Genomic DNA, 12,700 nt, shown 5'->3' on the forward strand with positions numbered 1-12,700 from the left:
TGATACTCATACTTTCTATGGCTTTAAGTTAATTAATTCTGAATAAACTCTCCTTTTCTAAGAGTGACTTCATCGAGCTCTTTCATGGGAATAATTTACCCTCCTTTTATAGCCTGAATACTCATTCTATCTTCTCCATGACCTAAAATATTTAAAAATATGAGCATTATCATCATAGTCATCTCCCTGTCAATGACTTTCTGTTCCTTCCAATCAAGTCACAGCACCCCGCCATTTCCATAGGTGAGCAGTTTCAAACTTTATCATACTCACGGAGCATCTGGAAGTCTTATTAAATAAGACTGCTCAATCATTATTCAGAATTTTTGAGTTTGAGATGAGTACAGAGAATCTGGATATTTAAAAAGTTCAAAGAAGATGATGACATTCTCAAGGCTATACTTTGAGAATCTCTATTTTAGTGCAGTAGTCTCTTAGTTGCACATTGGAACACCCTGGGTAACCTTTAGTGTATACTAGCACGTGTCCTAATTTTCAAAGTTTGTGATTTATCTAGTGAGGGGTGGGACCAGTCAGAGTTGTGATTATTTTTGAAGGTTTAATGTGTCATATTGAGAATCTTTATGAATTTTGTCTAGCAATATGATGTGACAATTTTTCCTGTTTAAGCTTATCACTCTCAAATGTTTCAAGGCATTCAGAATACATAGTACATATTCATTTGAATCATTTATTAAGGTCCTTTGCTATTTTACTATTCTAGTCTCTCCCTTTGCATACAATATCCTTTAGTTGTCTTTTTGTGGCGGTGGGGGGATGGATTAAATGTCAAAGTGCAGCTGTGTAGATGTCATAACAAAGGTGAGGGGGTTATAGAACAACCTCAGAAGTAAAATCTTCCCTTGCACATTGTTTGTGATGGGTTATTTTGTTCATAGCTATATATGCCAGACTAGTTAGATTGCAAGATTATGGGGTATTCTCCTGTCTATGAAACTCATCTAGCCCTAGGGACTCTGGAATTAAGGATGTGTTGCATCAATCAGATTTGTGTGGGTCCTAGGTATTCAAGCTCTTGTCCTCATATATTCACAGCATGTATTTACTAAATGAGTCATTTCCCCTGTGTAAGATAGTGTTCAAAATCTCCAGTGGTTGCCTGAAATTGCAGACTGGTATTCAGCCCCAAATCTAACATTTTGTCTGATACTTGTATATTTATTTCAGTTAGGAATTAGTTGAATAGAGTAATAGTAACAACAAAATAACACAATTATAATGGTATTCTGTAATACTAGTATAGCTGCTTAAATTCAATTTTGGAGATGTGATTTTACAATATAGCTCAGGTTGATCCCTATAACTCAACATTATTTGTTTTTTGATTATAGGTTCATACCACTATATCCAGTTCTTAAAATCTTGTATTTTGGTGGATATAGTGAACTTTATTGATGGTATTCAAGAGAGTTTGGCTGCCTAGACACCTCTTGTTATTCTGGTGGTCTAGGATAGAAACTATATGGGAAATGCTCAGTGTCAGGGGCCGAGTTGATACAGGAACTCTTCATCAGCCAAGGACCTCCATGTGCTCTCTCTTTCTCTCATTGCTGAGGTGGGTGAGTCAAGAGTCTTTACTGCTTGGAGGCCATGTACACCATCAGGTTCACTACCATATTGCTGTAACAGTATTCATTGTCATACCAGGAAATGAGTTTTGAAGAATTGTCATTGAGAGCAATGTTAACCCCAGCATCAAAGGTGGAAGAGTGGGCATTGCTACTATTGTTGCAGGGGACAACCAGACCTTCACTGTAGCCCACTGCAGTGGGCTTCATATTGGCCTTTATCACCTTCTTGATATTAGTATACTTGGTGATTTTCTCCAGGAAGCATACCAGATCCATAATGGGTACATTGGTGTTAGAATACAGAAGGCCATGCCAGTGAACTTCCCATTCAGCTCTGGAATGACCTTGTCCACAGCCTTGGCAGCACCAATGGACTCAGAGATGGTGTTCTGAACAGCTCCATGACCATCATGCCAGAACTTTCTAGACGTGTCATCCACAGTCTTCTGTCTGGCAGTAATGATATGGACTGTGGTCATGGGTCTTATGATGCTAATGTTGTCGTGGATGGCCTTGGTGAGGGTGGGGGGTTATTGAACAGTTAGTGGTACAGGAAGCATTGTACACAATCATTAGTGGTTTCTGTTATATTTCTCATGGTTCACGTCCATCACAAACATGGTGACATTAGCAGAAAAGGGTACAAATGATGAGCCTTTGGCTCCACCCTTCATTTTGGTATTGGCTTTCTCCATGATGGTGAAGATATCAGTAAAACTCCACAACATACCCAGTGCCAGTATTACCATATTTGATGTTAGCAATGTCTCACTCCTAGAAGATGGTGATGGCCTTCCTGTTGATGACAAGCTTCCCTTTCTCAGCCTTGACTGTGTTATTGAATTTGTAGAGTCATCCTTGAACATATAGACCATGTAGTTGAGGTCAATTAAAGTGTCATTGATATCAACAATCTGCACTTTGCCAGATGATGTAATAGCTACATGATGAAGCAAAAAGACTTATATAGGCATTGTAACAAAGGATTAGGATACTAACTACATAGAGCCAACTTGTTCATGAATACTGTGATAGTATGAAAGTTGAGCTTAAAGAATAAGCTATAAATGATTTGCTGGACAAAGGAATGACAAATATTCTGGGCAAGATAGGGTAGGAGGGCATAGCTTGGGGTTACAGATGGAATGTATGTTCTGGAGGTAGAATAGGCACCAGGGACAATGGATATGAAATAATTAGGTTAAATATAGAACATATATATATTTAATTGCAGCATATAGGGTAAAGTAACAGCTTAAAATGTAGGGGAAGCATGTGTGAATAAACATAAAAAAAGCAAGCCACAGAGAACAAGTGGCAAAGAATTTAGAAGTAGGGGAAGAGGTTACCAAAAATTGTTCTTTTACTTACCTGTTACCAATGAATAAGTTCTCTAGTATTAGAGATTCATTCTGTCTGATCAATGCATACTCTCTACCAGAAGTGAAGCTCTAATATAGTATGCATGGGATAGCTTCCACATTGGCTTTTGCCATCATAAAACCTCAAGTCAGTTATTCAGAATTTTTAGGAGATCATTTTGGAAAGCAGTTGTTTAAATGTGCAAAATACTCCACCAGATCATGCTTTGAATACTTGGTCCCAAGATGGCAGTACATTTTGGAAAGTTGAGGAGACAGGATTAAATAAGTAATGATCACTGGTTGCAGTTCTTTGGTGTTATCTTACTATGGTTCATTTTCTGTCCCCTTTCTCTAATGCTTTTCTACTAGGTGGCATACAACATTCTTCTTATCTTTATGTTACCTTTGTCATAATATTCTGATCAAATGTAAAAGGCCAAATAACCGCAAATTGAATCTTCTCAGATGGTGAACTAAAATGGATATTCTTTAAGTTATTTGTATTATGTGTTTTGGTACAATGAGACGAAAGTAACTAATACAGAGACTTTGTGATATTTTATTGAAGGAAAGAGATTTTTCCATGAGGACTTCAGTAATAGGTCCTGGTGATTGGGGTTGTAAGAAATTAGTGGGCCCTGCATCTTATCATTTTCCCTACTAAGATATCGGGTGGCTTCTATGGATGGATGGATTGCTAATCATTTAGTAACCAACCCCCTGGGGAAACGCAACTACAGAGCCAGTGAGATAGATGGCTCAGCAGCCAAGCCTGAGTCCAATCTCTGGAACCCACAGAACAGGCAAGAAGAGTGCCCTCTGCCACCCACTGTCCTGCATCCACAAACATCCACATATAAATAAAAAATAAGTAAATAAAATGTAACTATAATAAACACTAGAATGCAGATGCCTGTGTACATGCATTATTTCTTATGAACTCTATATTCCAATATAAACCAATATTAAAGACTACTTAGCAAAATATTGACAACAAGCATTAAATTTACAACTATCCTCATTGTAAAAAAAAAAGAAAAAAGAAATTAGTGGGCCATTTGGACTGTTATTATGAGAAAGACTGGAAAGTACGATGTATTTTGGATCAAGACCTGTTTAGAGCCAAATTTATTTTCAAAATAAGCATGGTCCAATCTCTGATATCTGGGAATTTGGTAACTATACAACTAAATGGAGGTATTTTAAAGGAAACAAGGACCATAGAAGGGTCTGAATATAAATAAACATCATGTCTTGGTACAAAATCTTCTACAGAAGAATTAGAAGGAAGATTGAGACAAATGTGATGCTTTCATATAGATACTAATATAAATAAAGAGGGCCAAATCCCCAGGACGGACTCTTTTTAAACAGCGTTGAAAGCCTAATTGTCCACTTGTTACTTTTCACTGCACTAGTAAATGATTATTATTATTCTTTTTTATAACAGCAATTTTCTGTTAGAGCAGGACATGCTTCTGTTGCTTAATGTTTCTTGTTTCTCACTGTATGGGAGTTTTACGTTTACCAAGAACCAGGCCAGGCTGTCTTAACTTTTCTTTAATGAGATTGCTGTATCCTATTGATGGTGTAAGATGTTTTGTGCATGTTGTATTCAGCTTTATATGTAGAGCATGCTGAGCTATTTTATTGTGTCTATGGAGGGGAAGAAATTGCAAAAACATCTCTTTATTCATCTAGTACCATATATGTAAGTTCTATTTATAGTGCTCAATAGAAATTTAGACACAAGTCAAAGCACTTTAGAAACTGTAAATCATTTCATAAATTTTAAAGATTCTAACAAACACCTAACACTGGCTAGCACCTGAAAATCACACATTAGCAGGCTGATACTGCTGGGCCAAATGTAGAGATAAATCAGCCAGTTTATTATTATATCTGTGCATTGGAAGAGAACATTTGAATAGGTAATCTAAGAGAAGCTAGTTGTCAAGTTAACTTTGATAAAGGTCTCATAGTTCTATCATATTGCATATTTAGTTATGTATTACATTAAGCCTAAACATAAGTATATAGAGTATGGATAATTGATGGTTTAGGAATTAAATACTCCCTTGACTAATCCACAAATTGTTTGTTTTACTTAAAGCTTCAGATTTTCAGACTTGATATTATTCTGTGTAACATTTATATTGCTTCTTAATGCTCTCCATTTATTTCAAGGACTTTTAGTTTATTGATGTAACTATTATATTATTGAAAGACAGATATTCTTTTACAAAATAACACAGTGATTTGTTGAGAAAATTCTATGTGATGATTATTTTGTTGGGCTTTCTCACATAATCTCATTGAATCTTCACAACGTTCCCATGAAATGGATTTTTTATCTCTATTTTTATAAATGAAGTGCTAAGAGCTTAAGTAAACCTGTGCAAGGTCATGCTACAACTCAGTAATGAGTTAAGATAAGGAGCAAGATATTTCTATTGTATCTCATGATGTCTTTAATTCTTTTGGGTACCTGTCATTCATCCTCTCTCTCTCTCTCTCTCTCTCTCTCTCTCTCATTCATTTAGAACTATAATTTCTCTACAGGTTGAGAAATTGTAACCCTTTCTCATGCCTCAGTTCACAGAGGTTTTTCAGGTCCTCAGTTTACTTACCTAGATACTAGAAGGAGAGCCTGAACCTTATTTCTATATCTGATGATGCAAAACCTTGGAATTTTGCAGAATTTTCTCTCTTCTATCATGTACATTTGGAAACATTTTGGAAGCACATTTTGAATCTTTCCCATATCTATGATGAATGAAATGTGTAAAGAAAATGGTGATATTGTTAGGGGAACATAGAGGTGGTTTTTTCTCTGTGGATATCTAGCATCCTCATCAATTTTTCACAAGTCTTTCTTCTAAAAATTAATATGCCTCGAGTTTTTCCTCTTACAAGATGAAATGGGTATTCATTTATGTTAAAATTTCATCTATAAATCTCACCTTTGATGTTTTACTGATGTCCTACTATCTCAGCCAGAAGATCTTATTAAAAGCAAAAATGATATACAGTGTCTATTAATCAATTGGATGGAACCATTTTATGCTCTGAATGTAAGATGTTGAAATGTATCTCTTAAGGATCAATATTGTTTCTAAGTAACTAAAGTTAAATCAATACTGGAGCCGCACTTTACTTTGGTAACAGATCATTAGCTTCTAGTGTTTCCTGAGCCTATAACTACAAATATAGACTTTTCAGAAAATAGTTTTCAGAATAAGAAATCTCCACTTTTGACATTTTAGATTTTGACTTATTTGTGTTTTTGGTATATGGTGAATCCCTTTAAAAATGTTGGCATTAAGGAAAGGCAAATTGTTTCAGAATAATTGAATTAGACTTTTGCTGTATGTGTGTTATGTGTAGGGGCCTGGTTAATCTCAAAAGGCTTTCTATGGCTCTTGTATATTTAAAATCATATAATAACCGGGTTTAGGTGTACTATGTCTTATTGATTTTTGCTTGCTCATTTTAGTTTCAACGCACACTGGGCTTAGGCAATTAATGTATTTTTTGTTAGACCTTTAAGGACAAAAGGACAGATTCTCAACTATAGCTCAGTTACAATTCAGAACTGAAGAAAACCCTAAGGGTATGTATTTCAATTTCTTATTTGATGTTCGAATTAGTTCCTGTGTGTAATATGGGAGCCTTGGCAATTGAATTCGATCTTAGGTTGAATTAAATAACATATAGAATTTAGAGAGAAGGTAGTTGAATTGTACAAGAACCTGGCAGGAAACAGATGACAGTGTCTTAAGACAAATTGGATCAATTAAAGGATGGTTTACAGTGGTACAGGGAGCTGAAGGGATGTTAGCAAAAGATCCTGAAATACTGTCAATAGTATAGAGCAATTCTTTGGGCCAGAGGAGAGAAGGAATGTGTGTGAGAACTTCAGGAACACCAAGATAGTAGTTTAGAGAGAATATTTACTGATAGCAATGTGCCATTTGGTAGAGAAATTTGTTTACAGCCTACCTTACATCCTATAGGTGGGAGTTCCAAAGGAATAAATTGTTTTCTTTTATGTCCTTTTAAAAATAATATTTTATTCATTCTTTGAAAACCATACTGTTATATAAAGTATATCAATCTTATTCATGTACCAGTACCTCCCTCCCATCTACCTCTAAAATTTATGTTTTATTTGTATAGTTAATAACTCACAGAGACTAGTTAACCCTGTCTATATGTGTGTTGCTAGCTACTGAGTTATGATCAAGCAACCAGCTGCCATTTCCCCAAAGGACAGTGACTTTCTCTCCCTCAGTAGCCATCAATTGTGCATAACTCCTCTGATATCGGTGGGGTCATGGAGACATTCCCCAATCCATGCTGGAATTTTGATTGGCTTGATTTTTATATAGGTCCTGGATTTGTACAAGTCTTGCGTATGTAAACCCAGCTATGAGTTGGTGCTTGCAAAACCCATGCAATGTCCAGAAATGTATATTTCACAGCTCTCTTCACTATTCATTAGCTCTTATACTCTTTTTTCTTTACTTCAATGATGTTCCCTGGTCCTTGATGGTGGGTAGTTGTTATAGAAGAAACAGTCATAGCGGAGAACTCATTAAAACTAGTTGTAAATATCTACATTAGTCACTGACCCCTGTAAGAAGAAGCTTCTTGGCAATATGGTTGCTGAAACAAAGCCTTATATTATGACAACATTAGGGGACATGCCAATGCTGATGGGAGAAATTTCACAAGGACCCATTATTAGATAAATATCAACACATAATCAATTGCCGCTGAGAGAGGATGAATCCATATTCTGCAGAGATTATGGCCCCAAGAGGTTTTCCAATCCAAAATGGTCTTCCCTAAACATGTCTATATAAGAACAACACTAAGTGAGGCCCAGTAAGTTTCTTGTATATTATGTACCTATGTGTGTGTGTGTGTTTATGAATATATGTGTGTATGTATGTGTGTGTGTGTGTGAGAGAGAGAGAGAGAGAGAGAGAACAAACAAAAAATTATAGAATAAGTTATGAATTTTAGAGGGACTGATGGATACAGGAGGAGTTAAGAGAGAAGGGTGATTGGAAATGATGTAAACATAGTATTAATGTATGAAACTATCAGTATATTAAAATGTTTAAACAAAAAATTCTGATTGAAATTTAGAGCATAATTAAGCTGTGCTTATAAACACAAATGTCTAGTAAGGAATTTGATAAGATAACCTTTAGCAAAACAACAATGGTAGGTTCCTGCTAAATCCTATGATCTCTCCAGTCATATACTTTTGAATACATTTAGAGCATCAGGCCTGAATTTCCCCCTGTGTACTAACCTCAGATATAATCATAAAGTGGTCCATTTACTCTACTATTATGTTACTTGGCATGTCATGCTGTCAGGTCAGCATTAGAGCACTCAGGGTTCAGGGCTGGGAAATACAATTCTTGTCTTTTCTACCTTTATAGCCTACATAGCACTCAGGCACTATGTAAACTAGCAAGTGAGCAGAGTGTTTTCTGGTTAGTTCTGGGTTGGTTTCTGTATTCCCTGTATCCAAAGTGAGTGTACAAACTTTTTTAATTATTATTTTTATTTAGTTTTACACTCCAGATTTTATCTCTTCTGGTCCACTCCTGCTCCCTGCAACAGTTTCACATCTCATACCCCCTGCCCCATGTCTCCACAAGGATGTCCCCAACCAATCAGACCTGTAAACTTCCTGGGGCTTGCAGCTTCTTGAGGGATAGGTACATCTTCTCTGACTGAACCAAGACCCAGGAGTCCTCTCCTGTATATGTGTTGGAGGCCTCATCTCTGCTGGTGTATGCTGCCTGGTTGGTGATCCAGTGTCTGAGAGATCATGAGGGTCCAGGTTAACTGAGACTGCTGGTTCTCTTACAGGGTCGCCCTTCTCTCAGCTTCCTCCAGCTTTTCCCAAATTCAACAAAAGGCGTTGGCAGCTTCTGGTCTGTGGTTGGGTGTACATACCTGCATCTGACTCTTTCAGCTGCTTGTTGGGTCTTTTGGAGAGGAGTCATGATAGGTCTGCTTTTTGTGAACACCCTATAGCCTCAGTGATGGTGTCAGGTCTTAGGACCTCCCTTTGAGCTGCATCCCACTTTGGGCCTGTCACCTAACCTTTTCCTCAGGCTCTTCTCCATTTCTATCCCTGCATTTCTTTCAGACAGGAAGAATTGTGGTCAGAACTTTGACTGTGGGAAAGCAACCCCATCCCTCATTTAATGTTCTGTCTTTCTTCTAGAGGTGGACTATAACTTCCCTCTCCACACTGTAGGGCATTTTTTCTAGAGTCCCTCTCTTTGAATCTTGAGAGTCTCTCACTTCCCATTCTAGGAAATCCTCCCAACCTTCTTCCTCCCGAAGTCGCCTGTTTCCATTCTTTCTGCTGGCCCTCAGGGCTTCAGTACTTTTACATCATCCAATACCAGATCATGTTGCTCTCTCCCCCACCCTCATCACCTTTACCTCACTGTCCTTTCCTTCCTCTCCCCTTGTGGTTGCTTTTTTTCTCCTTCCAAAGTGAGACTGAGACCTCCTCACTTGGGCCTTTCAGCTTGTTGACCTTTTAGAGTTCTGTGGACTGTATCTTGGGTATTCTGTACTTTCTATTTTTGGCTAATATCACTTATTAGTGAGAACATAGTGTGCACATATTTTGGGTATGTGTAACCTCACTCAAGATGAGATTTTCTAGATCAATCCATTTGCCTGCAAAACTCAGGATGTCTTCATTCTTAATAGCTGAGCAGTATTCTATTGTATAAATGAACCACATTTTCTGTATCCATTCTTCTGTCGTGGGACATCCGGGTTGTTTCCAGCTTGTGGTTATCACAAATAAAGCTCTTATGAACATAAGGGAACATAACCCCCTATGGCATAGTGGGACATCTTTTGGGTATATTCCCAAGAGTGTTATTTCTTGGTCTTTAGGTAGGTCTATTTCCAGTTTTCTGAGGAACGTCCCAATTGATTACCAGAGTGGTTATACAAGTTTGCAATCCTGCCAGCAATGGAAGAGTGCTCCTCTTTCTTCACTACCTTTCCAACACATGCTGTCACCTGAGATTTGGATCTTAGCCACTTTGACTGGTGTGGAATCTTAGGATTCTTTTGGTTTGCATTTTTTTGATGACTAAGGACTTTGAACATTTCTTTAGGTACTTCTTAGCCACTCAAGATTCCTGTGTTGTGAATTCTCGTTTTAGTGCTATACTTCAATTTTTGATTTTTTTGTGTGTGTGTGGTTAGCTTCTTGAGTTCTTTATATATTTTGGATATTAGCCCTCTATCAGCTATGGGGTTAGTGAAGATTTTTTCCCAATCTATAGGATGGGAATTTGTCTTATTGAATATGTCCTTTGCCTTACAGAAGTTTTCCAGTTTCATGAGGTCCCATTTGTCAATTCTTGATCTTAGAGCGTGAACTATTGGATTTCTGTTTAGAAAATTTCTGCCTGTGCCAATGAGTTCAGGGCTCATTCTCACTTTCTCTTCTATTAGTCTCAGTGTATCTGGTTTTAAGTTGAGGTCCTTAATCTACTTGCTTTGCGAATGGTGACAAATATGGGTCTATTTTCATTTTTTCTACATAAAAACAGCCATTTAGACCTGCACCATTTATTTAAAATGTTTTCTTTTTCCCTTTTATATTTCTGGCTTCCTTGTCAAAGATCAATGCTCATAGACTGTCAGAATTTAACATAGTAAACATGGCCATCCCACCAAAGGCAATCTACAGATTCAATGCAATCCCCATCAATATCCTAACAGAATTCTTCAAAGACATGGACAGAGTAATTCTCAAATTCATCTGGAAAGGCAAAAACCCAGAATAGAGAAAACAATTCTTAACAATAAAAAATGGCTGGGGAAATCACCATCCCTGACCTCAATCTCTACTACAGAGCAATAGTGATAAAAACTACATGATATTGGTACAGACACAGACAGATTGATCAATGGAATAGAACTGAAGACCCAGAAATAAAACCACAACCTGTTTTTAAACACTTTTTTATTCTATTATTTATTCTGAGGTTTTAATACTCTGAATTGAAAGTCATAGATCAAAGGAACCTAGTTAATACTGTACATAAAGGAAGTAAGTTTGTGTAGCACATGATAGATTAGTAAATTGTTTCAAAGACATTAATAAAAGATATTTCACAGGGTGACAGCTTCTTTCAGCCATGACTATTCCTGCATGTTTAGGGTATAACATTGATTTCAAACAGAAAAAAATGCTATAGTCAAACAAATTTTACAAGGAAAAAATGTTATAATGAGGAAACACTAAAGGGTGTCATATAAACTTTAGAGGAGATAGAATTATTAATATTGTTGCAATAAGAAATGTTTGGCAGCCAATAATAAATTGTTACTTATGGAAATAGACAGTGGAATAAGCTCCAAATTTGATACCTATGATTCTGGGAAGTCCATTTCTTTTAAATTCCGTTTTCTTAATTGTTATTTTTTGAAGATTTTATTTGAGTTAATTGAATAGTAGAAAAATGTGGGTGATGTCTTCCTTTTGCATAAAATCCTGCATTCTTTTTTGTATTGGATACTTTTTATTTACCTTTCAAATGTTATTCCCTTTCGCGGTTTCTTTTTCATAAGGCCCCTATACCCTCCCCCTCCCCGCTCCCCTTCTTTTATAAAGGTGTTCCCCTCCCCATCCACTTCACCTTCCACCCTACCCCGACATTCCCTTACACTGGTGGTCCAACCTTGGCAGGGCCGAGGGCTTCTCCTTCCTTTGGTGCCCAACAAGGCCATCCTCTGCTACATATGTAGCTGAAGCCATGGGTCAGTCCATGCGTAGTCTTTGGGTAGTGATTTAGTCCCTGGGAGCTCTGGTTGGTTGGCATTGTTGTTCTTATGGGTTGCAAGCCCCTTCAGCTCTTTCAATCCTTTCTCTATTTTCCCGAATGGCAGTCCTGTTCTCATTTCAATGGTTTGCTGTTGGCCTTCGCCTCTGTATTTGACAAGCTCTGCTGTGTCTCTCAGGAGACATCTATATCCTGTTCCTGTCAACATGCACTTTCTTAGCTTCATCAATCTTATCTAGTTTTGGTGGCTGTATCTATATGAACTGTATACCCATGTGGGGCAGGCTCTGAATGTCCATTCCTTCAGTCTCTGCTCCAAACTTTGCCTCCATATCCCCTCCTGTGAATATTTTTGTTCCTCCTTTTAAGAAGGGATAAAGCACCCACACTTTGGTCACCCTTCTTCTTGAGCTTCATGTGGTCTGTGGATTGTATCTTGGGTAATTTGAGTATTTGGGCTAATATCCACTTATAAGTGAATACATATCACATTTTTTTCTCTGATTGGGTTGCCTCACTCAGGATGATATTTTCTAGTTCCATCCATTTGCCTATGAATTTCATGAAGTCATTGTTTTTAATAGCTGGATAGTACTCCATTGTGTACATTTTCTGTATTCATTCCTCTGTTGAAGGGCATCTGTGTTCTTTCCATCTTCTGGATATTATAAATAAGGCTGCTATGAACATTGTGGAGCATGTGTCCTTGTTATGTGTTGGAGCATCATTTGGTTATATGCCCAGAAGTGGGATAGCTGGGTCCTCAGGTAGTACTATGGCCAATATTCTGAGCAACCTCCAAACTGATTTCCAGAGTGTTTTTTTCAGCTTGCAATTCCAATAACAACTGAAGAGTATTCATCATTTTCCACATCCTTGCCAGCATCTGTTA

General features: G+C 37.3%; 1 pseudogene; it reads right to left on the reverse strand.

Annotated features, from left to right (window-relative positions):
• Nucleotides 1-1,595: 1,595 nt before the first annotated feature.
• On the reverse strand, nucleotides 1,596-8,988 carry Gapdh-ps83 (Glyceraldehyde-3-phosphate dehydrogenase, pseudogene 83; annotated as a pseudogene).
• Between the last annotated feature and the right edge of the window lie 3,712 nt (nucleotides 8,989-12,700).

Source organism: Rattus norvegicus, chromosome X (genome assembly GCF_036323735.1).
Source record: "Rattus norvegicus strain BN/NHsdMcwi chromosome X, GRCr8, whole genome shotgun sequence".
In the NCBI taxonomy this organism is placed as follows: Eukaryota; Metazoa; Chordata; class Mammalia; order Rodentia; family Muridae; genus Rattus; species Rattus norvegicus.